At 42.4% G+C, this 23,726-nt stretch overlaps 1 protein-coding gene across 3 annotated transcripts in view; it reads right to left on the bottom strand.

Moving 5' to 3' along the window:
• Nucleotides 1-23,726, bottom strand: part of bmpr1ba (bone morphogenetic protein receptor, type IBa) — a 604,340-nt gene that overhangs the window by 289,843 nt on the left and 290,771 nt on the right. For all 3 annotated transcript variants that reach the window (XM_072256455.1, XM_072256456.1, XM_072256457.1), the window contains exon 3: nt 20,015-20,131. The gene's annotated coding sequence lies outside the window, so the exon portion shown is untranslated. The remainder of the gene's footprint in view (nt 1-20,014; nt 20,132-23,726) is intronic.

Below are 23,726 nucleotides of genomic sequence, written 5' to 3'. Positions count from 1 at the left end.
GGGCGGTGAGAGTGTGGAACAAGCTGCCAGCGAAAGTCATAGATGCAATTTCAATTTTAACATTTAAGAGAAGTTTGGATAGGTACATGGCTGGAAAGAGTATGGAGAGCTATGGCCCGGATATAGGTTGATGGGACTCGGCAGTTTAAAAGGTTCGACACGGACGAGATAGTCCAAAGGACCTGTTTCTGTGCTGCACTTTTCTTATGACTATGACTAATTATAGACTATTTGAACCATCCAGTTTGCTTCACCACTCAATTAACCTCCATTCTCCCATCTTCTCCTCATAACCCTTAACACCTTCACCAAATAAGAACATTTCAAATATGTTGATATGCTGCCATAAATGTACACAATAATTTAGCTTCCTGGATCCTCCATGGCAATGAATTTCACAGATTCACCACCCTCTGACTGAAGAAATTCTTCCTGATCTCAGTTCTAAAGGGACCTTCCTTTATTCTGAATCTGTGCCCTCTTACCTTAGACTCCACTAATGATGGAAACATCCTCGCCATGCCCACTCTTTCCAGGTTTTTCAGCACCTAGAAGTTTTCAAAGGGATCCATCCCCCATCTTCTGAACTCCCTGAAGATAAGGTCTAGACACTTCAAAAGCTCCAAACAGTTTAAGCCTGAGATCATTCTTGAGAATCTCCTCTGGACCCTCTCCAGGGCCAGCATAAAACACTCCAAAACTGCTTATAATATTACAGATGTGCTCTGACTAATTCCTTATAAAGCCTCGGCTGTTCGTCCTTCGTTTTATATTCTAGTCCTCACAAAATGAATTATTTGCTAACTCAGGGAACCTTCTGTAAGGAGCTGCATACAGAAGTCACACGTGCTGCATCATTGCCATTTTGAGTACTGCGATGACATCCAGCAATTGAAAAACTTTTCCCCATGAAAGTCAAGGAGCAGGTCCAAAAAAGAAAGCTGCTGTGGAGATGAGGGAAACACCGGGAGAACGCCGGTGGCAAACTCCTGTGTGATGCGTTTCCCTTCAAGTCAATAACCCTGAACGGTACGGCGAGTGAAAACAGCGTTAGCTGTGAAAATGTTTTTTTTGGCGCGTGGGAGACTGAGAAGTTATCTTATAGAGGTGTATAAAATCACTAGGAGCATAGGGAGAGAAAGCACTTTTTCCCCAGCGTTGGGGAATCAAAATCTAGAGAGCATAGGGTTAATGTGATAGAAGAAAGCATTAACAGGAACCTGAAAAATAATTCAGCCCCTCAACTATTTTCATATTTTATTGTCTCATTTTCTAAATTTATGATATATTGAAAAAGGATATTTGAGCTAATCTACAAAACACTGTACATCATGTCAAATCAAAAGAATTCCAAAACCATTCAACAATTTACAAAAAATTAGAAACCAGAATTGTAAGGCTGAAAAAAATTAATCTGATGCAATGTGTATATAACCTTACCAACTCACCCAATTTGTTGATTTAGAAAATTGGAGGATCACCTTTTGTCAATGAATTTATAAGAATAAATATCCCCTCTCTCTGTAAGGTCCAACAGTATGCAGATTTTCAACAGACCAAATCAAAATGATGACAAAAGAGCATTCATGACATGTCAGGAAAATGATAGTAGAGAAGCACAAATAAGGGGAAGGGTACATGAACATCTCAAAGGTTCCAAACATACCTCAGAGCTCAGGGCAGTACTTCATGAAAAAATGGAAAACATATGAAACCACAGTATACTGCATAGGTCAGGCTGCCCCTCTAAACTTAGTCATTGGAGGAGAATAGCACTTGACTATGATGTCAGTAGTCAACCTGAGTGAACTGCAGAAGTCAATGGCTGCAAATGGAGAAGTTGTTCATGGCTCAACAATCTCTAACAGCATTTATGGAAGAGTGGCAAGGAAGAAGCCCTGGCTAAAATAAAGTGCATCATTGCCTGTAAAGACTTTGCAAAGCGTCACTTAGAAGATTCTGTAAAAATATGAAAGATCATGTGGTTGAATGAGACTAAAGTGGAACCTTATGGCCTCAACACTAAGTGGTATGTGTGACGTAAATCTAATACTGCACATCAGCCAGGTAACACCATCACTACTGTAAGGTATAGTGGAAATAGCATCATGATATGTGGATGCTTTACAGCATTAGGGACTGGAAATTTGGTCAGGATTGATGGGAAGATAAAAACTGCTAAATACAGAGATATCCTGGATAAAAATTTGCCAGCCTCTACCAGAAAGCTTAAACTGGGAAAGAAGTTCATCTTTCAGCAGAATAATGACCCAAAATACACTGCCAGAGCAACCATGAAGTCAAAATCCCTGGTTCTCATACTATAAATGGAACGAGCTATCAGAGGAAGTGATTGAGGCAGGAACAATAACAACCTTTAAAGGACAGTTGGACATGAATTGGAAGGTTTTGAAGATTATGGCCAAACACTGGCTCATGGGACAGGGATTGGCATCTTGGTCGGCATGGACAACTTGTTTCCATGCTTTTTGACCCTGTGATTCTAAATGATCAGTATCAAAGGTTTACGAGATGTGAAGGGAGAGCCAGTGATCAGATTTCCACTATCCTGACCACTGAAGACCTGAGCAGCTGATGTTGTGCACAAGACTTCAAAGCATCCAAAGTAGGTTCTTCAGTTCCTGTATCAGAGTCAATCTCCTCTCAATGTGGTCATGATTTTCCTATGAATGATCGCCTAAGGTCACAAGACGTACAGAGCAGCGCTAATTCATGGTGGCAATGAAGAAGATGTCAGAGTCAGAATCAGAATCAGCCTTATTATCACTGGCACGTGTCATGAAATTTGTTAACTTAGCAGCAGCAGTACAATGCAGTACATGATAATATAGAAAGAATAAATACAAAAATAAATTACAGTAAGCATATATAGATTGAAATAGTGCAAAAACAGAAGTAATATATGTTTTAAAAATAGTGTTCTTGGGTTCAGAGGGGATGGCAGAGGGGAAGAAGCTGTTCCTGAATCACTGAATGTGTGCCTTCAGACTTCTGTACCTCCTACCTGATGGTAACAAAGAGAAGAGGGCATGCCCTGGATGATGGGAATCCTTAATAAGGGATGCCACCTTTCTGAGGCACTGCTCCTTGAAGATGTCTTGGGTGCTATGGAGGCTAGTACCCAAGATAGAGCTGACTAATTTTACAGCTTTCTATAGCTTCTTTCGGTCCTGTGCAGTAGTACCCCCATACCAGACCATGATGCAGCCTGTCAGACTGCTCTCCACCATACATCAAGAGAAGTCTGAGTGCTTCAGGTGTCAAACTAAATCTCTTCAAATTCCTAATTAAATATAGCAGCTGTCTTGCCTTCTTTACAGCTATATCGATATGTCCGGACCGGTTTAGATCCTCAGAGATCTTGACATCCGGGAACTTGAAACTGCATGGATTTTAGCCAACTACCTCAGTAGGTCTATGACCAATGCCCAGTAAACATCAGCCATGCTGAGACGAATCAAGCATGCAAGTGCCTGGGCTAATTTCCTGATGGGGACTTTTCACCGAGTATGGTATCTATTCCTTCTGAAATTGTGTGATTTGTACACAAAAAATGTGCAAATGGATCCAATTTCTAGTGTAAAGAGTCTCAGAAAACTTCTAAACCTCTTTTCAACTTCATTTCAACTACATTTTGCATCAAAGCACAATGCAATTGCAAAGACTCTTCAGACTTCTGCAGAAAAAAGAGTCCAGATACCTGCTCTTCAGGGTACCTTGACATTTGGGTATTTTTTAAAAACCTGTCTTTCTATTCCTGGAACAGATCAAACACTCAAATAGTCTTTATTAGTGGATAAATTATGTTCTCTCTCGAGTCATTTTATTTATTTTCCTTTCCAATACTTCGAATAATATTTCATGACATTGAAACACAATTTTTTAATTGTGGTTAAAACCCTGAAATTTCACAGTGCAGTTATCTGGAGTTTAATACAAGGAAGGCCGCCAATAAGTATCTGGTTCTGAAGCATAAATGACCCTGCAAGGTTGTAGCCTTTGTGATAACACCATAAATAATACAATGTCCTTGTAAAGTAATTTTGCAGCCACAACATTGTTTGGTTTCTCAATGCATGTACCTATTGATACTGGACATATGGTGCCTTATCACACAATATCACTACCTTGGAGAATGAAGTTTACAATTGGAGTATTGTTTTTCTCCCCTCATTCAAGGATTGCTATATACAGCAATTGCAATTTGTTGACACAATCCACTTCTACTCACTGACAGCTTGCAAAGATCCAGTTCCTTTTGTAGCCAACATACAAAAGATCTGGAGGATTACAGCAGGGCAGGCAGCATCTACAGAGGGCAAAGTACAGTCAACATTTTGGGTCAGGACTGCAAAGAAAGAGAGGAATTAGTCTGCATAAAATGATGAGGGGAGGAATGGAACAAGAGCTGGTAACAGGTGGATCCAGGTGAGAGAGTGGAGGAGGAGAAGTGAGCAGCTGAAAAGTGATGCGTAGAACTAACAAAGTGCTGAAGAAGATGGAAACTGGTAGGATGGTGGACCATGTATCATTTCTGTAGGGAGTATGTAAAGTTATCCCACTGTACAATAAACGTAGCAAGTCTGTAGTTCAAGAATGCACCGGCAAACAACACTTCCTCGGGCGACATCTTTCAGATAGTCCACGAAACTCTATTTCACTTCTTCTACGTCTTCCTTTTATCTTAAATGTGTTTCTGATACTGTTAGAGCTGTGATTAACAGTTTGTAGATCGACTGAGCCATCTAGTGCTCTGCTGTCTCTGAGAAAATTCCAGCCTCAAGATGAAGAAGCTTAGAGATGGGACATGAGCCCATGATTGACTCCATTTCTCGCCAATTAAAGTATCAAGGAAGATTGAAACATAGAGGCGAATGCAGAGTGAAGCGAGTGTTCAGCATCGAGTACTTGCCTCGTTGCTTCCAAGGGAAGGTATCTGTATGTGATGGGTCGCTTGCTTACTACTCCTGAAGGAAGGCTTCTGCATTCGAATGGTCACTCTTTCTCTCCAGATACTAGTAGAGGATGTTACTGAAGTTCTACGATTCATGGATTGGTCTGTGGACTGTAGATTGAATTGGACTTTTCAGTTTAATGTTTTTATATTCTGTTTTAGCCCATTCTTTCTGGTTGCCATTCGGTGTGATTTGTTAGTTTTTTTGTGTGTGTGGGCGGGGGGTGGTTGGGGTTTGGGTTTTGATGTTCTTGCCGCTTGCGCAATTTGTTTTTCCACATGGGGGGGTGATGTTCTTGTTGATGTTTCCATAATTTTTTTGTGTGGGGGGTTTAATGATCACATTGCCATTTGCAAGATTTGTTTTTGTTGTGTGTGTGTGGGGGGGTGGGTTTGCTGTTTTTCTTTGAACGATTTCCAAGGTTTTCTTTGTTTCGTGGCTATCTGTAGATGACAAATCTCAGAGCTGTATACTGCATACATACTTTGATAATAAATGAACCTTTGAAACTTTAATAAATATAGATATGTGTTCTAAAAATCGAGCTGAAGGATGGATTCAAGTTTTCATTCAGTTGAAAGAAACATCTGAGAAGTAAGTCTTCTCGGCCTCTTCTGTGCTTCAGTGTAAGTTCTAATGAGATTCCCTCAACTTGGAACACATCCATGCACTAAAGAAATGTCATAGCTTATTCTTCACAGACATCACCTGAAGTGGATCTCCAAAAAAGTTTCTACAACATTGGATATGCTGTCTCTGACAATTCCTGATGAAAAGAAAAAGGCTTGGATTCTCAATGTATCTTCCCATGACAGGATCGTTTGGTAAAACTGTATGAGTGTACGGAGTAACAACAAATCACACAGCATATGCAGAAGCCATTCCACTACTCCTCCTGCCCTCCTTGCCATTCAGCCTGCTCCAGGTCCTTCGGACAGTTAGTCCCACTGATACCTTTCTCCACAGTACTTGTTTACTTACTAATTGATTTCCTATATCAATGATATTGATATGTCTGAAATAAAGAAACGGCGTCATATCTTGGTTTGGCAACCGCTATGCCAAAGATTGTAAGACATTGCAGAGAGTTGTGAAGGTAACCCATTCTATCATGCAAATGCACCTCCCATCCAGTGACTCTATCTAAGTTTACTGCTATCTTGGGAAAACAACCAATGTAATCAAGAACTTTCGCACTCTAGTCATTATCTTGTTTTTCCCTCACCCTCATCGGTCAGAGATATAAAAGCTTGGAGCCACAAACTACCAGGCTCAAGGACAATTTCTATTCCACTGTAATCAGACTCTTGAATGGACCTCTCATACACAAAAAGATGAATCCCTGATCTCCCAATCTATCTCACCGTGGGCTTTACACTTTATGTCTATCTGTAAGATAAATTTTCTATAACTATAGCAATATATACTGCATTCTGTTTCCTTTTTACAATCTCTATGTCATTAATTATGGCATAATCTGTCTGGAAGGCATGCAAAACCAAAGAAAAAAAACACTGTATACCAGTACATGTGACTATAATCAACAAATAAATATATGGATAAATCTTGGAACCTGTTGATTTGCTCAACAATAAGACATTTTCCTGTCAGATTACTCTATTATATTTTAATGATCTCTGGAACTGAATGAAAAGTGTAAGAATAAATGAATTCAACATTTCTACACTGCCAATATGAAACCTGTGTTCAAGTCATTTTGTATTAAGAATGGGAGAAGGAATGTTGGAGTATCTATTCTCTGGATGCTGTACCTTTGAAATGTCCTTTCTTACTACCTTTGTTGATTTTTCCAGTAAGGCTGTAATCCATTGCTGTGCATAGATAATGTGCAGTGAGGGATGAATTTGTTTATTCACCTTGTATTAGAACTGCATCATTCGTTCCTTTTCCAAGAACAAACCAGATTAAGAATTACTGACAAGAGAAAATCTGCAGATGCTCAGCAGGACAGGCAGCATCTATGGAAAAGAGTAAACAGGTGATGTCTCAGGCCAAAACTCTTCATTAGGACTGACGAAGGATTACTGACACTATCTTAAATGTTGCATCCAAATTTGTCTTTATTGGTTAAAAACTAACCCTCTGTCAACATCACTCTGACAGATTATCTGGACATTAATACATTCGTTATAAGCAGATTGCTGCCACCGTTTTGATGTGAGTCTGCCTCGGGTTATGACAGGATTCTGTCCTTGAGAACTATTCCCAATCCAAGCAGTTTACAAGTCAGAAATGTGGCCACAAACCAAGTTCCCACATGGCAGGAGATGCCTGCAGATGTGGGTTGTCACATAGGAATAGATAGTCTAGAGAATTTATAATCTTGCTTCGGCATGCTTAGTAATAAAGCTAATATTAACAAATTTAGCTACAGCGTATCCTGGGCTAATAAAATTCTTTTAAAGGATTTTACAGCAGATTGTCTCTAGATAGGATGTGCAAAATGCATTATCAATGTATTAAGTAGTATAGATTCTTCTTGGGTTCTGTGTGAAAAAATTCCAGCTAGTGTCAAGAACTGTCACATGCAGCCCTGCAGGAGTTACCAAATCCATCCCACTGGTACACTCGTACACCTGTTCAATAATGCAAATAATCTAATTAACCTATCATGCGGCAGCAACTCAATACATAAAAGCGTGCAGGCATGGTCAAGATGTTCAGTTGTTGTTCAGACCAAACATCAAAATAGGGGAAAAAATTGTGATCTAAGTGACCTTGACTATGGACTTGTTGGTGCCAGATTAATTGGTTTGAGAATCTCAGAAACTGCTGACCTCCTGGGTCTTTCGTGCACAACAGTCTCTAGAGATTATAGAGAATGGAGCAAGAAACAAAAGAAAAAACATCCAGTGAGTGGTTGTTCGTGAGTGGAAATGCCTTGTTAATGAATGAGATCAGAGGAGAAGCTGGTAGGAAAGCGACAGGAACTTAAATAACCACATGTTACAACAATGATATATAGAAGAGAATCTCTGGACGCATAACACATCAAACCTTGAAGTAGATGGGCTACAGCAGCAGAAGATCACAAACATACACTCTGTGGTTCCTTTATTAGGTACTGGAGATATCTATTAATATCTATTAATCTATTAATAGTACAGACAACTATCTAAATGGGAAGAAATTCAAACTTCAGTGCTGCAAAGGGATTTAGGAGTCCTTGTGCAAAACTCCCAGGAAATTAATCTACAGGTTGAGTCTGTTGTAAAGAAGGCAAATGCAATGTTGGTATTTATTTCAAGGGGAATAGAATATAAAAGTAAGGAGATAATACTGAGGCTTCATAAGACACTGGTCAGGCCGCACGTGGAGTATGGTCAACAGTTTTGGGCCCCATATCTCAGAAAGGAAGTGTTGTCATTGGAAAGACTCCAGAGGAGGTTCACAAGGAAGATTCTGGGAAGGGGTTAACATATGAGGAGTGTTTGGTAGCTTTGGGCCTGTACTCACAGAGATTTAGAAGAATGTGGGAGGATCTCATTGAAACCTACTGAATGTTGAAAGGACTAGATAAGGTGGATGTGGGGAGGATGTTTCCTATGGTGGGGGTATCCAGAACTAGAGGGCACAGCCTCAAAACTGAAGAGCAACCTTTTAGAACAGAGGTAAGGAGGAGTTTTTTTAGCCAGAGGGTAGTGAATCTGTGGAATGCTCTGCCTCAGACTGTGGTGGAGGCCAAGTCCATGGGTATATTTAAAGTGGAAGTTGATAGTTTCTTGATTGGTCGGGGCATCAAAGGTTATGGCGAGAAGGTAGGTAGGTGTATGGGGTTGAGAGGGATCCAGGATCAGCCATGATGGAATGATTCAATGGGCTGAATGGCCTAATTCTGCTCCTATGTCTCATGGTCTTAATGTGGCCATTGAGTGTATAAATTGAGCATTTGTAAGCTGTGGAGGACCTGTATTACAACAGTACTGCAACAGGAGAGTAACCTATTGGCTCCAGATTCTTAGGCTGTGACAGGTGCTACTTTAATGTAGATTCTTTATTTCTGACGCACCATGATCATTTTCACAGGAGATCAGTTCGTAACTAAACAGATATTGTTCCTAATCCAAATCTCTTCCATCAGTGCTGCATAGTGCAGCAGAAGTGTACCTAAAAATTCTCAGTATTAATTAATCACAGAAAATGTCCACAGATGCTCTTTGTCTCAGCTCTATCCTCTCGAGCAAGCCCCAAGCCCTTCATGAATCACAAAATTATAGCACAGGAGACCATTTGACCTATCAGGACTAAGCCATCTCTTAATAGAAAAATCCCATCTGCCTCCTCCTTCTCTTACTCTTGCCAGTGCGACCTGATTCTCTTTTAAAGCCTTGGTTGACCCAGTCTCTGTCACCCTTAGAGGTAATGGAATCCAAGTGATCACCACTCTCTGAGTCAGGACCTCTCATCTGCCTGGATCCTTTGCCCATTATTTTGAATCTACATCCTCTGGTCCTTTAACTTCCTGCTGTGGTAATAGTTTTCCTCCATTTATCCCCTTTTGAAAGCAGTAGATTGTTATGTTTAAATACTAGTCCTCTTGAGATGTATACTAGCATTTATAACGAAGAGAAGAAAACCAAACCCTGTTGCATCCCACTCGTTACATCTTTAATTAGAAGATTCATTCATGCTCCTCTCTGTAACCAGTCTTGCATCCACACCAATTTGTTACCCTCTGCAGCTGAGTTGTAGATGTGAATTCCTCCAGCATTTTGTGTGTTGCTCTGAATTTCTAGCACCTGCAGAATCTCGTGTTTCCCCTCTGCATCATTTTCTTTCATATATATGGAGAAAAGTGCAAAGCACTTCAGGAACTCAGTGGGTCAGTCAACATCTATGGAGGGAAACAGACAGTTGACATCTCAGGTTCAGCCCTTTCTAACAGGACTGTACAGATTAGATTCAGGAAGCACGTTCCCATTGGTAAGAAGGCCAGAATCAAGGATGACAGTGTAGGGTAAGAGGCATCCACTTGAGAATAGTAGTCAAACACTAGAGGACATAGCTTTAAGGTGAGAGGAGGAAAGTTGAAATGAGATGTGCGAGGCAAGTTCACTTACACAGACAGTGGCAGATGTTTGCAATGTGCTGGCAGGGAGGTGGAAGCAGATATGATTGAGGTGTTAAAAAGACTTTTGTTTAGCCACATTAACAGGCAGAAAATGGAGGGATATAGATCATGTGCAGGCAGAAGGGATCACTTTAACCTGTCGCCATGATCAGTACGAACATAATGGGCTGAAGGGCCTGTTCCTGTGCTGTATTTTTCAATGTACTATGTTCTATGTAAGACTGGGATGAGAAAAAGTATCTTCCCTGCCACTGAAAGTTGAAGCCAAATCATTACATTTATTTAAGAGTTGGATATTGTTCTTAATGCTAAGGGAATCAAGGGATATAAGGAGAGAGCTGAAATGGGGCACGAAATTTGAATGATCAGCCATAATCGTGTTGAACGTTGGCACAAGCTCAAAGCACTCACTTTCCATGTTTCTATATTTTGATAAGGCACCTTATCAAATTCTGTCAGGAAATCTAAGTATACTGCATCCACTGGTTGCCCTTTAGACACATGTTAACATTGGCAAGCAGACCCAGCTCCTTCAGTCCAACTAAATCCCTCAACTCTGAATCCATTGTCACAAATCCTTTCTGCATCCTCTCTCAGGTCCTCACGTCTTCCAAAGGTGTGGTCACCAGAACTAGACACCATATTCCAGTTTCAGACTTTAATAAAACTTTAACACAACTTCTCTGCTTTTATAATCTATTTCTAGGAAGCCACAAGCTCCACAAATGGCTCCCTCCACATGTCCTGTGCTTTTAAGGTTTATTGGCAATTCATTTCCATAGATCATGTAATGGCAGATCCCTGCACATCTGCAGGCAGTGCATTGGCCTTTGTTATTGAAGCAAGAATCTCCTGGAAAAAACTGTGGAGCAGAAAATATCTCCCACCATCAGGAACATCCCTCGTGCATCTAGTCTGTTCAGTCCTGATAGAATTTTGTAGACTGCTGTGAGATCCTCTCTAACTTTTTTAAACTCTAGTGGCTATAAATAATTATACAGTATTTTGGGGATATATAAATGAACAAGATAATAGTTAAGGATGATAAACTTTGGTGCGGACAGAAGATAGCTGGTGAACAACATGACTTGAACACTAAATTTGCCAACAACACAAAGCCTTTTCTTCTGAAGGACAATATTTTCCACTAAGAGTTAATTTCAGTGACATAACCTGCGTGTGCCGGAGCAGTGAAAGATTAAAAGCAATCATTTCTATAGAAGAAATAGCAAGAAATTATCTCCATTCTTCGGTAGACTGGTGGAGGGTAGGGAGAGCTTTTGCAATGGAGCCTCTCCTGCTTGACATAAAGCATTCCATGCTGGAGCAAGACCATTCCTCCCCCATCAATTTGTGCATTCGCAAACTAAAGGGAACAGTTTTTTGGTAAATCTTAATGCAATGGCATTGCCCCTTTAAGAAGAGTCAAGTCCTCAATGCAAGGTTGCTCACAACAATAAACAGACTACAAACCAGCTTATAGAATCATTAGACACAAAAGGTCTTTAGATGTAACACAACATAGAGGCTATTGATGGAAAGCAACACTGGGATACGTGTTAGGTACATCAAATATTAATATCCTGGAGTTATATTTGAAACAGATGTTCGAGTGAATAATGCATGTAACAGTAAAAGTTGTAAAAAAAACACTGCAAAACAGCAATGAAAAGCCTTGTTCTAATCACACCCACCAGCTGGAGGGAAGCAGACTGATCTGTCCGTGGGAAGGATGGAGGCTGTGATTTCTCTAATGCCAAGCTCTTGATTTTAGCTGCCTGGTGAGGAGGCAGAGCTGATAGCAATTCCCGCTTAAAGGGAACCCGAGACAGAGCAAGAAGAAAGACTCTCTTCTCCAAATAGATCTGTTCTCCTTTCTGAAGCTCTGGCACTGGCCAGGAACCAGCCTGAAGGAATTTGGGGCAGGCAACATACATGCCCCTCACCTTGCCCAGTGCAGGGAGTTGCAGGCAATGCCCCTGTCTGTGACCACCTATTGCCCATTGATCCTGGGCTGCTCTGCCACAGCACCCACCCCTGAAGTGGACACCTCTCTTTCCCTTTCCCAGTGATGGGCTCTGAACGGGATCTTCCACCACTTTTGGCTGGAAGGCAGACAGACCACGGGGAAGAAAAAGGAGCAACTTACTGGTATTTCAGGTTATGTTAGAGTCGACTCCCTCATCTTGCAGGAGCAGCAGAGATCCTAAGCATATTTTGATTTCCTGCAGCTGCATTTGCACATTTTACAAAAAAATGTCTTACCAGCTTGTGAGTAAAGGGGGAGGAGTTAAAGAGGCAGCAAATCATGAAGAGCCTCCTTCTTCAGGTTTTAGTGTGTCAAATGTTTTCCTCCTACTCCCTTGAACGGGGAATGTGACAGTGCTATGTGAACTCATGGAACACCTGATAGCTGAGGAACTATTTCCTGTGAGTTTTTCCTTGCACAGAGTGCCATTACCTATGTTGAACATTACAGCCATTCCCTACCCTCTGGATCATGCTATAGCTACTTTTTATTGAAATTAAAGATTTTAATTTTGCTATGCAAAATTCTCCTCTCAGTCCTTTTTTTTTGCAGCTCTATAGACTCTTGTTAAGGACCGTTTTAAGCTTTGACTGTCAGAATCTTTCTCCCGGGGTAGAATGCATGTAACAGAAAAAAGAAGTTATAAATAAAACACTTCAAAATAGCAATGGAAAGCCTTGTTCTAGTGGCACCCACCAGCTGGAGGGAGGCAGACTGATCCGTCTGTGGGAAGGATGGTAGCTGTGATTCCTCTGATGCCAAGCTCTTGATTTTGGCTGCCTTATGAGGAGGCAGAGCTGAGAGCAATTCCCGTTTAAAGGGAACCCGAGACAAAACGAGGAGAAAGACTCTCTGTCCTCATTTCTGAAGCTGTGACACTGGCCAGGGACCAGCCTGAAGGAAATCAGGGTAGTAATATCAAATACTAGAGGACATACATTTAAGCTGAGAGGGAGAAAGTTTAAAAGAGATTTTGTGGGACAAGTTGCACTTTTACACAGAGGGTGATGGGCGCATGGAACTGGCTAGCACCGGTTGTGGTGGCAGCAGATACAATGGTGGCACTTAAGAAGCTGTTTGACACATAAAGATACAAGGAATCGAGGGGTATGCATCACTTGCAGGCAGATTAACTTGGCCTCATGTTTGGCGTAGACATCATGAGCTGAGGGGCCTGTTCCTGTGCTGTGCTGTTCTGCATTTGAGCACAGCTCTCTCAGGGACATCTGCTGCCATTGTTTTTGTTCAGCCATCATTCCTCCACATTCTGCCCTTTACCCTATCTCACCATTTTTCTCTTTCCTAGCCTTGTAGCCCACAACAACGTACAACTCTGCACCCCTTCTTATAAGGAGCAAGGGTAGGAGAGAGAGTGAACAGCTTTTCTTAACGGCAGAGGAATAGGTTTAAATTGAGAGAAAGAGGTTTAGAGATGATCTGAGGAGGAACTTAATCTACCAGAGATTGGTTGGAATGTGGAACTCACTGCCTGAGGGGGTGGTAGGGACGGAGACTCTCACAACATTTAAGACAAGCATTTTGAATTGCTGAGGTATAAGAGGCTAAGGAGCAAGTGTTGCCGTCCGAACTGGGAACCACGGATGGACACGGACATAGTGGTCCATGATGATGGCTCCATGATGATGGCACTCCACCATGAAGGACTGTCATTTCAACTACCTGCACTCCAAACACTGAAATTTCCCCTCCTGAATCTTTCCTCCTTTTAGGAAAGTGCTGAGGTTCAGGATGGGAACTGTTCTTATCTCTGATCATGCATTCCTGGCATCCCTTCGCCAAGAAACTTCAGAGAGTTGTGGACGCAGCTCAGCACATCAAGGAAGCCAGCATCCCTTTCATGGACTCTGTCTATACTTGTAGCTCCCTCAGTAAAACAGCCAACATAATCAAGGAACCCTCCCACCCTGGACGCTCTTTCTTCTCCCTCCTCCCATTGAGCAAAGGATACAAAAGCCTGAAAACACAAAGCACCAGGCTAAAGTTCAGCTTCTCTCCTGCTGTTACAATACTACAGAATGGACCATTTGTACAATAAGATGGTCTCTTATTTCTCAACCTACTTCATCATGGGCTTGCAGCATGTAGTCTGCCTGCATTGCACTTTCTCTGTAAATACGACGCTATATTCTGCATTGTGTTATTGCTTATCCCTTCCACTACCTTAACACACTGATATCGTGAAATGATCTGTATGGATGGCATGCAAAACAAGTTTTTCACTGTACCTCAGAAGCTGCAACAATAATAAACCAATTACCTTTCTCTGTAAGCAAGAGGCCAAACAAACCCTGCTGACTGTCTGCCTCAAACCAATTCCGTTTCACCCCCCCAACCCAATTGTGTTCATTGCTCCACACTGTTACCCTAGACCTCAATGCTTAAATTGTCATTCCTGTTTTTAAGTCACCCACCCCAACTCTGTACTCACCCTCTCCCTGCCTCAGTAGTATGCTGAGAATGGTAAGGGTCTGAGTCTTACCCTGCCCCCTGTAAGCACGCCACAGGCAGGATCTGGATGTGTAGGTGAAGAGAAATAACCTGCCAGATTACTTATTTATTTAAAGATACTGCATGGAGTAGGCCCTTCTGGCCCTTAGAGCTGTGCCACCCCAGCAACCCCCAACACCACAAGCAACACACATCAACGCAGCAGGCCAGGCAGCATTTCTAGGAAGAGGTGCAATCCACATTTCAGGCCAAGACCCTTCATCAGGACTAACTGAAGGAAGAGCTAGTAAGAGATTTGAAAGTGGGAGGGGGAGAGGGAGATCCAAAATGATAGGAGAAGACAGGAGGGGGAGGGATGGAGTCAAGAGCTGGACAGGTGATTGGCAAAGGGGATATGAGAGGATCATGGGACAGGAGGCCCAGGGAGAAGGAAAAGGGGGAGGGAACCCAAAGGATGGGCAAGGGGTATAGTGAGAAGGACAGAGGGAGAAAAAGGAGAGAGAGAAAAAGAATATGTGTATATAAATAAATAACGGATGGGATACGAGGGGGAGGTGGGGCATTAGCGGAAGTTAGAGAAGTCAATGTTCATGCCGTCAGGTTGGAGGCTATCCAGACGGAATATAAGGTGTTGTTCCTCCAACCTGAGTGTGGCTTCATCTTTACAGTAGAGGAGGCCATGGATAGACATATCAGAATGGGAATGGGAAGTGGAATTAAAATGTGTGGCCACTGGGAGATCCCCCAACACCACCAGTTTAACCCTAACCTAACCACGGAACAACTTACAATGGCTAATTAACCTACCCGGTACATCTTTGGACCGTGGGTGAAAACTGGAGAGCCCGGGGGAAACCCATACATTCCACGAGGAAGATGTATAGGCTCCTTATAGATGTCACCAAAACTGAACTCCGGCTCTGACACCCCAAGCTGCAATAGCGTCGCACTAACCACCGGTGGAAGCGGGATTCGGCTGGATAACTTTCTTTGACTAGCAAAAATACACTGGACCCAATGTCCTGCTTCTACATTATAGATTTCATATGATTTCTATGTAACCTACAATCGCAGTGATCTCCTCTAATTCTGGTCTCCTCACCATCTTGGAATTTAATCACTCCAATAATGGCAGGGAGCTAAATTCTGGAACTCGCATCCTGAGACCTTCCTTCTCATTCCTTTATTTTACAACTTTCTTCACGTTGACCTCTTTGCTCTACATTTTTGGACTTATGGTCTCGTGACAAATGCCATTCAAGGATGCTCCTGAGAAGGAGAAGGCCGCCACATTATTTCCAACACAAGTGCAAGCTGTGACACATGCAAGGAGAATCCTTGCGAGTAAATGAGAGAGATTTATGCAGAGAGTGGGGAATAATGAAAACTCAATCTTACAGGGCTAAAAACATCCTTTTTGGTGCCTCCTACACTATGATGTTCCATGAAATGTTGCGTCCTTGATTACAACATTCTGGTACAAGCATGGATCACGTTTGCTATTTTCCGATGCGTGGGCTTTGCACCTTTGCTGTGTTTAAATAGTTCCATCTGCTGTATGCCTCTCTGACCCAACAAGCGCTTACTTCATTCATTCTTACATGCTCTCCTGCATTGTGTTATTGCTTATCCCTTCCATTACCTTAATACACCGATATCGTGAAATAATCTGTATGGACAGCATGCAGTATAGAGTGAGAGGTACCCTTGGCTCAGCATTACATGCAGGGAGGGGAGGAGAAGATGGCGGTGCGACGCAGCGCGCACGGTCGCTGCGAATTGATATCGTATTTGTGAAGTAGAATGCCGCGCACAATCCTGATTTGATGGAGACAGCCACGAGAAGCTCGGAGGAACATCTGGAGAAACTTCTGAAATGCCTGCTTAGCTGCTGCTGCTACTGTGCGATCGAGAATATCCGGAGGGGAAGGCCCCAGATCCTCGGCTTTGCCTATTGCCCGTTGCCGGGGCCGGGTTCGAAGCGCTCGGCAGACATGGTGCTCGGTGTCAGAGAGCTGGTCCAAGTTTTCGGACGGATGCAAAGTCGGGCTGTGGTCGGGAGCTTCCAGGATGCTGCATCGGCAAGTTTTTGGCACTGGAAGCTCATGGCAGGAAAAGTTTTCTTCATTCAACCGTCTGCGTGAGATGATAGGACTTTCCAGAGACTTTGAGATTTTTTTTTACCGTGCCCATGGTCTGTTCTTCTATCAAATTACGGTTTTGCTTGCACTGTTGTAACTATATGTTATAATTATGTGGTTTTTGTCAGTTTTTTAGTCTTGGTTTGTCTTGTGTTTCTGTGATATCATTCTGGAGGAACAAATTGTATCATTTCTTAATGCATGCATTACCAAATGACAATAAGAGAGGACTGCGTGTCCTCATAATCTAATCTCAACCCAGGTTATAAACCAGCCCTTTCTGGAGGGATTCTATGCAAATGGTACTGCAGATCCCTTTGCACCAAACTGCGGAGGAAGATTGAAAGAGAGGGGCAGGAAGACTCAGAAATAAAAACAGGAGCTACTTGAAAGACTCAGCAGGTCTGGCCGCATCTGTGGAAAGAGGAACGGAGAGTCATAGAGTTATGAAGTGAGCTGTCAGAGGAAGTGGTTGAGGCGGGTACAACGACATTTAAGAGACTCTTGGACAAGTACATGGATTGGAAAGGGATATGAGCCAAACACAGGCAAATAGGATGAGCTCAGGTGAGCGCCATGGTCGGCAGTGACAAGTTATGCCAAAGGACGTATTTCCACGCTGCATTACGCTATGACACTAAGTCGGAAGATCAGAGGTACAGCATCATCCAAGATAGGGTGGTCCAGTTCTTACATCAATGGTTTGGTTTGGCAGACAGAAGCTAGTCAGCATAGGACCATTGTATAATCTGAGGTGCAACAGCAACTCATCCTGCACACCCCCACCAAAGTATAGAGTGAGATTTACCCTTGGCTCAGCGTTGTCACAAAGTCTGGGATTGACTACATAGTCTCGGCAATAAGAGGAGTATTGTACAGTGCAATATGGCCTCTGTATGCAGTCATAGAATCCTGTCTGTTCTCCCAGGTGTCAATTGCCACATTTTCCATATTGACATCAATGGTTCTTTGTTGGCTATAAGGTGCTTTGGGCTCTGCTCTGATTGTGAAAGCTGCCACAGAAATGCAAATCCTTCATCTCAGAGTAGAAATCAGCATTTTGAGCTTTACCTCTACTTGTGCTCTTACCCTGGTGCACCGTTTCCAAAATCAAACACATTTCCAAGTCACCTGGTTCTTTAGACTCCTCCCAGAAACAAGAGCTTGCAGATGATGTGAAATGCACATCTGTTTTGTTGTTAAATCATTGTGTTCATTAGACTCAGTCCTCTATGACCAAGTACCAGGGGAAAGATATCATTAAGCTGGAAAGAGTCTATAGAAGGTGAACAAAGATGCTGCTGGGATTCAAGAGACTGAGTTATGGAGAAAGCTTGAGCAGGTTGGATCTTTCTTCTTTGGAGCATAGGAGAATGAGGGGTGATCTTACAGAGGTGTATAAAATCATGAGCAGCACGGATGAGATCAATGTGGAGAGTCTTTTTTTTTCCCAGCGCTGAACCACAGGGTACAGGTTTAAGGTGAAAGGAGAGGATTTAATAGGAACTTGAGATGCAACCTTTTCACTCAGACGGCGGTCCGTATGTGAAATGAGCTACCAAAGGAAGTGGTTGAGACAGGCATATTAACAAAACTTAAAAGGGACTTGGACAGGTATTGGAAAGGCTTAGAAGGATATGGACTAAATGGGACTAGCCTAAACTGGAATTTTAGTTGGTGTGGATGAGTTTAGCTGGAAGGCCTGTTTCTGTGCATTATTGCTCAAAGATCATTGTACCTTTCAGCAATTTTCATGTAGGTGGAGCCAACAGATACTATGAATGGGTAGCCAAGCTGATGCCCACACTCAAATTATTTAATCAAGATTTTGCACTGTATTTTCCGCAATGTTCGCACTACATGATGATCCAACATTCGGAGACATTATCAATACCCACAAAATGTTGGAAGAACTCAGAAGGTCAGGCAGCATCTATGGAAATGAATAAACAGTCGAAGTTTCTGGCTGAGATCCTTCATCAGGAGACATTGTTGAACAGTATCTGCTTTAAATATCCAGACACTGACCAAATTGAGCCTAAGATGTCTTGGCCCAGTCCTATCCACAATCCTGTCTGAAATGCCAATATCTCATAAGCATGGTATCTAAGTGGAAATTAGCTTCAACCATTCTAACCTGTTCCTGTAACTGATATTCCTCAACTCACTCCAAAGCACAACAATGCTGCTTTCATGAACTATATTTAGACGCAATGAGACATTCTCTGTTATTGCACAAAGATTCTAAGGTGAAGGAGTTCAATGATACGTACAACGCTGTCCATAGTTTGGCTGCAAAGGAGTAAAAAGTGAAAGGGAGACGGTCAAGGAATTAATCCCTGTATAATCAACCCTAAAAAGTATACCCAGAGGGTAGGAATTCATTACATATATCTTTTATACCTATTTTTCTCATAGCTCTACATATAGAAACAGGCCCTTCAACACAACCTGTCTGTGCCAAACATAATGCTACAATAAACTAAACCTCTCTTACCGGCCTGTTATCCATATCCCTCAATTCCCTGTACAGTATATTCAGATCTATCGAAAAGCCTCTTAAAAACTGCTAATGTATCTGCATCCACCATCGCCCATTGCAGCTCATTCCAAGGACCCATCACTCTCTGGGTAAAATACTTACCTCGCACATCTCCTTTAAACCTTCCTCCATCACCTTAAATGCATGTGGGCTAGTATTTGACATCTTTACTCTGGGAAAAGATTCCGACTGCCTAATCTAACTGCACCTGTCATAACATAATAAATAAACTTCTATCAGGACTCCCCTCAGCCTCTGATATTCCAGAGAAAATAACCCAAGTCGGTCCAACCTCTCCTTACTGCTCATACCTTCCAATCCCGGCAGCATCCAGATAACCCCTTCCCAGGCCTCTGACCATGACTTTGACAATGGTAATCAGTATGAATCTTTTTCAAGCAACATTTCATCAAGAAGGACACTAAATTGGTGACTATTAGATCTGCAATTAACTTCAGCAGTAGTTAGTGAGGAAATCAAATCAAAGGTACTGTTCTGCACCTTCAGCTGATGAGAATGTCATGGAGTGAGTGGTTTCAATGAGGAGAATGCCTGCAGGATGAAAATAGTGGACAAAAATGCTGGCTATGTTTTATCTTGTGTATGATGTGGTACAGTCCAAATCAGATTCTAAAATAATTTCTGCAGACAGTGTTTAATACAGCAAGAAAAGGTCACAGCACAACACAGCCTGAAAGCTCTTAACTTCGACTGAATATAAATTGCAATCAATGGCTTCAATATGGCAAGGAGTCAAAACCTTACCTATAAACTCTGCTGATCACTTAATATAAAACTGCCACCCGTTGGTCAGCGTTTCGGTGAAATGTCCCAATCCAGGCATTCAGGAATATGGAGCCAAAACACAGGAACCACTCAGAGCTGCAAGGAAAGAGGACTTGAATCAAAATGTAAAATATCCAACTGTGGAAGTCAGCGCACAGCTCTCCTGCCGTTAGTTGCTGTGTACAGATCTATAAATATTGACCCCACCAACACTTGCTCCCCAGCACATGGCACAGATCCCTGTTATTGTACACCGTGATATCAGCACGGAGAACTGCCTAGATGCTTAGCTGCTCAGCTGTAAACATGGAAGCACACATACCAGCAGTGTGAGCCTATAAATATTACCACACATTGCCAGGTTCGATGTGATGTGACAGAAAGAATCCAGAACACTGACATAGCTAGTCTGTCATGATTCATCTATACTGTATATCCCTGAGAGGGGTACCCGTGCTGAAGGCTCTGCTGACTATTCCCATGGCTTCTCTCTTCATCCCTCCTTTGTGCTTCTACTATTGAGGAGAAGTGGATGGTAAATTTTAACGTGACAGTGCATAGAATGATACAGTTGCTGAGCTGTGGTAGAGAAGTAAAATAGCTAACAATACACAGCGATTAGACAAAGAATACACATACAGAGATTTTTTGAGAAAGCATGAATCTCAAAACTAGAGAATAAGCAGACTAAATTCAACAATGTGCAGAGGCTGGTCATTGAGGTGCATGCAGTCATGCAACACAGAAAAAGGCCCTTCAACTTCACCATGTCCTCAGTGACTGTTCCACCCATCGACATGTGAATCAAGGAGTCCATTTCTAGTCAGTGTGAGAATAGTTCGTTCAGGCAAATAAACCACAATGGCTATCAACTGGAAAGGCACACGGCAACACCCTCAGTTGCAGTTTCCCACTGCCTTAGAAGTCTATTGCCGGCCTCTCATTATTGCTGAGTCTAAATCCTAGAACGCCATCTCCAACAGCACTGTAGGATAACCTTCACCCAATAACTTCAAAAGGATAGCTCACCATCACCTCCTCAAGGGTATTTAGGGAGCGGAAAATATAAGTAATGGTCTTAACAGTGACACCAACTTCCCTTCCTGTCTGAAGGTACAGTCGAGGAAATAGAAATAGTGGTGCCGAGATTAATGGTGGTGCACAGGAATTTAGGCAAGGAAGACCCCTCAGTGGCTGCTGCCACTTGTACATTACTTTGTCTTCTTTTAAAACCTCATGTACAAGAAATTATTCGAGCCTTTGCTAGGCTTTAGTGTCTGGCCTGGGAGGTAGATTTCTAAATCATTCATATCTCCCTCAAACTTTCCCACTCTCACCTTTGGCCCACAATGTCTGTGCTGAACAGAATACCAAATTGAAAGACCTTGACAGAGTGGATGTGGAGGGGATGTTTCCTATGGTGGGAGAGTCTAAAACCAGAGTACCCAGCCTCAGAATAGGAGGCCACCCTTTCAGAATGGAGATGAGGAGGAGTTTCCTTAGCCTGAAAGTGGTGGGTCTGCGGAATTCATTGCCACAAGTGGCTGTAGAGGCCAAGTAATTGGGTATATTTAAGGCAGAGGTTGCTAGGTTCTTGATTAGTCAGGATATGAAGGGGTATGGGGAGAAGGCAGAAGATGGAGGCTGAGAGAGAAAATGGATCAGCCATGATGAAATAGTGGAGCACACTCAACGGCCCAAAAAGTATAGTTCTGCTCTTATATCTTATGGTCTTAAACAAAATCACCTCTGCCTGTACATGATCCATCTCTCTCTACCGCTCCTACTTGTAGCTCATACCTTCTCTGCACCCTCTCCAAAATCTCCACATCCTCTCTATAATGTGGCAACCAGAACTAAACACAATTTTCCATATGTGACCCAAGTACACTTTTATACAGCTGTGTATGTTGATAGACCAGCTGTGGACAAGATCTACGTTCATGCTTTACACTTCATGGTGGTGAGGTGGGTCTTTTCAAGGTTACCCAAGGAACTTCAAAGAGATTTAGTGCTCACTCATGGTGAGGGCATTTGTATTATCTAAGGTGCTACTCTGTAAAAGTCTGCATGGGAACCCAACTGCAAGAATACCACTGCTCCCAGCACAGGAGACCTGGCAGCACCATGCAAGGAAATGTAGCCCTTACTACATTCAGTCAATTGCTTGAGACAGAAAGGTCTTCAGTCGACTGCACTATTCCTCTCATGATCTTGATTTAATTTCCCCTTGTCACATGGAATGATTTGTATTATCCATTTCATTCATAATCTCATCATCTCTGTTAGACTCCAACATATCCTCCATCCCAATGCAAAAGCCTCAATAATTCAAACAATTTTCATTCATTAATTTTATTCTAGTGATTGAAATTGGAACACTAAAAACTTATGGCAAGTCTTACTGATCAGATTTCACAGGATTCATACTATAGCAAATAAAAGGATATTCCTGTCCCTTTTGATTGAGACAGTCATAATGCAGTGCATCCCTCATTTTTTCTCTAGTATTTCAAGGTTTTTTTTAGATTATGAGGACATGCTGTCCTCTTTTTTCGTCATTTAGTAATGCATGTGTAACCTACAGCACAATACAGGCCCTTCGTCCCACAATGCTATGCTGAACGTGTACTTATTTTAACAATTACCTGGGGTTACCCATAGCCCTCTGTTTTTCTAAGCTCCAAGTACCTATCCAGGAGTCTCTTAAAACACCCTATCATATCCATCTCCACCACCGTCGCTGGGCAACCCATCCCATGCACCCACCACCCTCTGTGTAAAAAACTTGGCCCTGACATCTCCTCTGTACTTACTTCCAAGCACCTTAAAACTGTTCCCTCTCATGTTAGCTATTTCAGCCCTGGGAAAAAGCCTCTGACTATCCACATGATCAATGCCTCTCATCATCTTATACACCTCTATCAGGTCACCTCTCATCCTCCGTTGCACCAAGGAGAAAAGGCTGAGTTCACTCAACCTATTCTCATATAGCATGCTCCCCAATCCAGGCAACATCTTTGTAAATCTTCTCTGCACCCTTTCTATGGTTTCCACGTCCTTCCTGTAGTGAGGTGACCAGAACTGAGCACAGTACTCCAAGTGGGGTCTGACCAGGGTCCTATATAGTTGCAGCATTACCTCTCAGCTCCTAAACTCAATCCCATGGTTGACAAAGGCCAATGCACCGTATGCCTTCTTAACTTCAGACTCAACCTGCGCAACAGCTTTGAGTGTCCTATGGACTCGGACCCCAAGATCCCTCTGATCAAGAGTCTTACCATTAATACTATATTCTGCCATCATATTTGACCTACCAAAATGAACCACCTTGCACTTATCTGGGTTGAACTCCATCTGCCACTTCTCAGCCCAGTTTTGCATTGTATCAATATCCTGCTGTAACCTCTGACAGCCCTCCATACTATCCACAACACCCCCAGCCTTTGTGTCATCAACAAATTTACGAACCCATCCCTCCATTTCCTCATCCAGGTCATTTATAAAAATCACAAAGAGAAGGGTTCCCAGAACAGAACCCTAAGGCACACCACTGGTCACTGACCACCATGCAGAATATGACCCATCTACAACCACTCTTTGCCTTCTGTGAGCAAGCCAATTCTGGATCCACAAAGCAAAGTCCCCTTGGATCACATACCTCCTTACTTTCTCAATAAATCTTGCATGG

This window comes from Mobula birostris, chromosome 4 (assembly GCF_030028105.1).
Source record: "Mobula birostris isolate sMobBir1 chromosome 4, sMobBir1.hap1, whole genome shotgun sequence".
In the NCBI taxonomy this organism is placed as follows: Eukaryota; Metazoa; Chordata; class Chondrichthyes; order Myliobatiformes; family Myliobatidae; genus Mobula; species Mobula birostris.
Note: the sequence above shows the minus strand (reverse complement) of the source record. Positions and strands in the feature narration are given on the sequence as shown.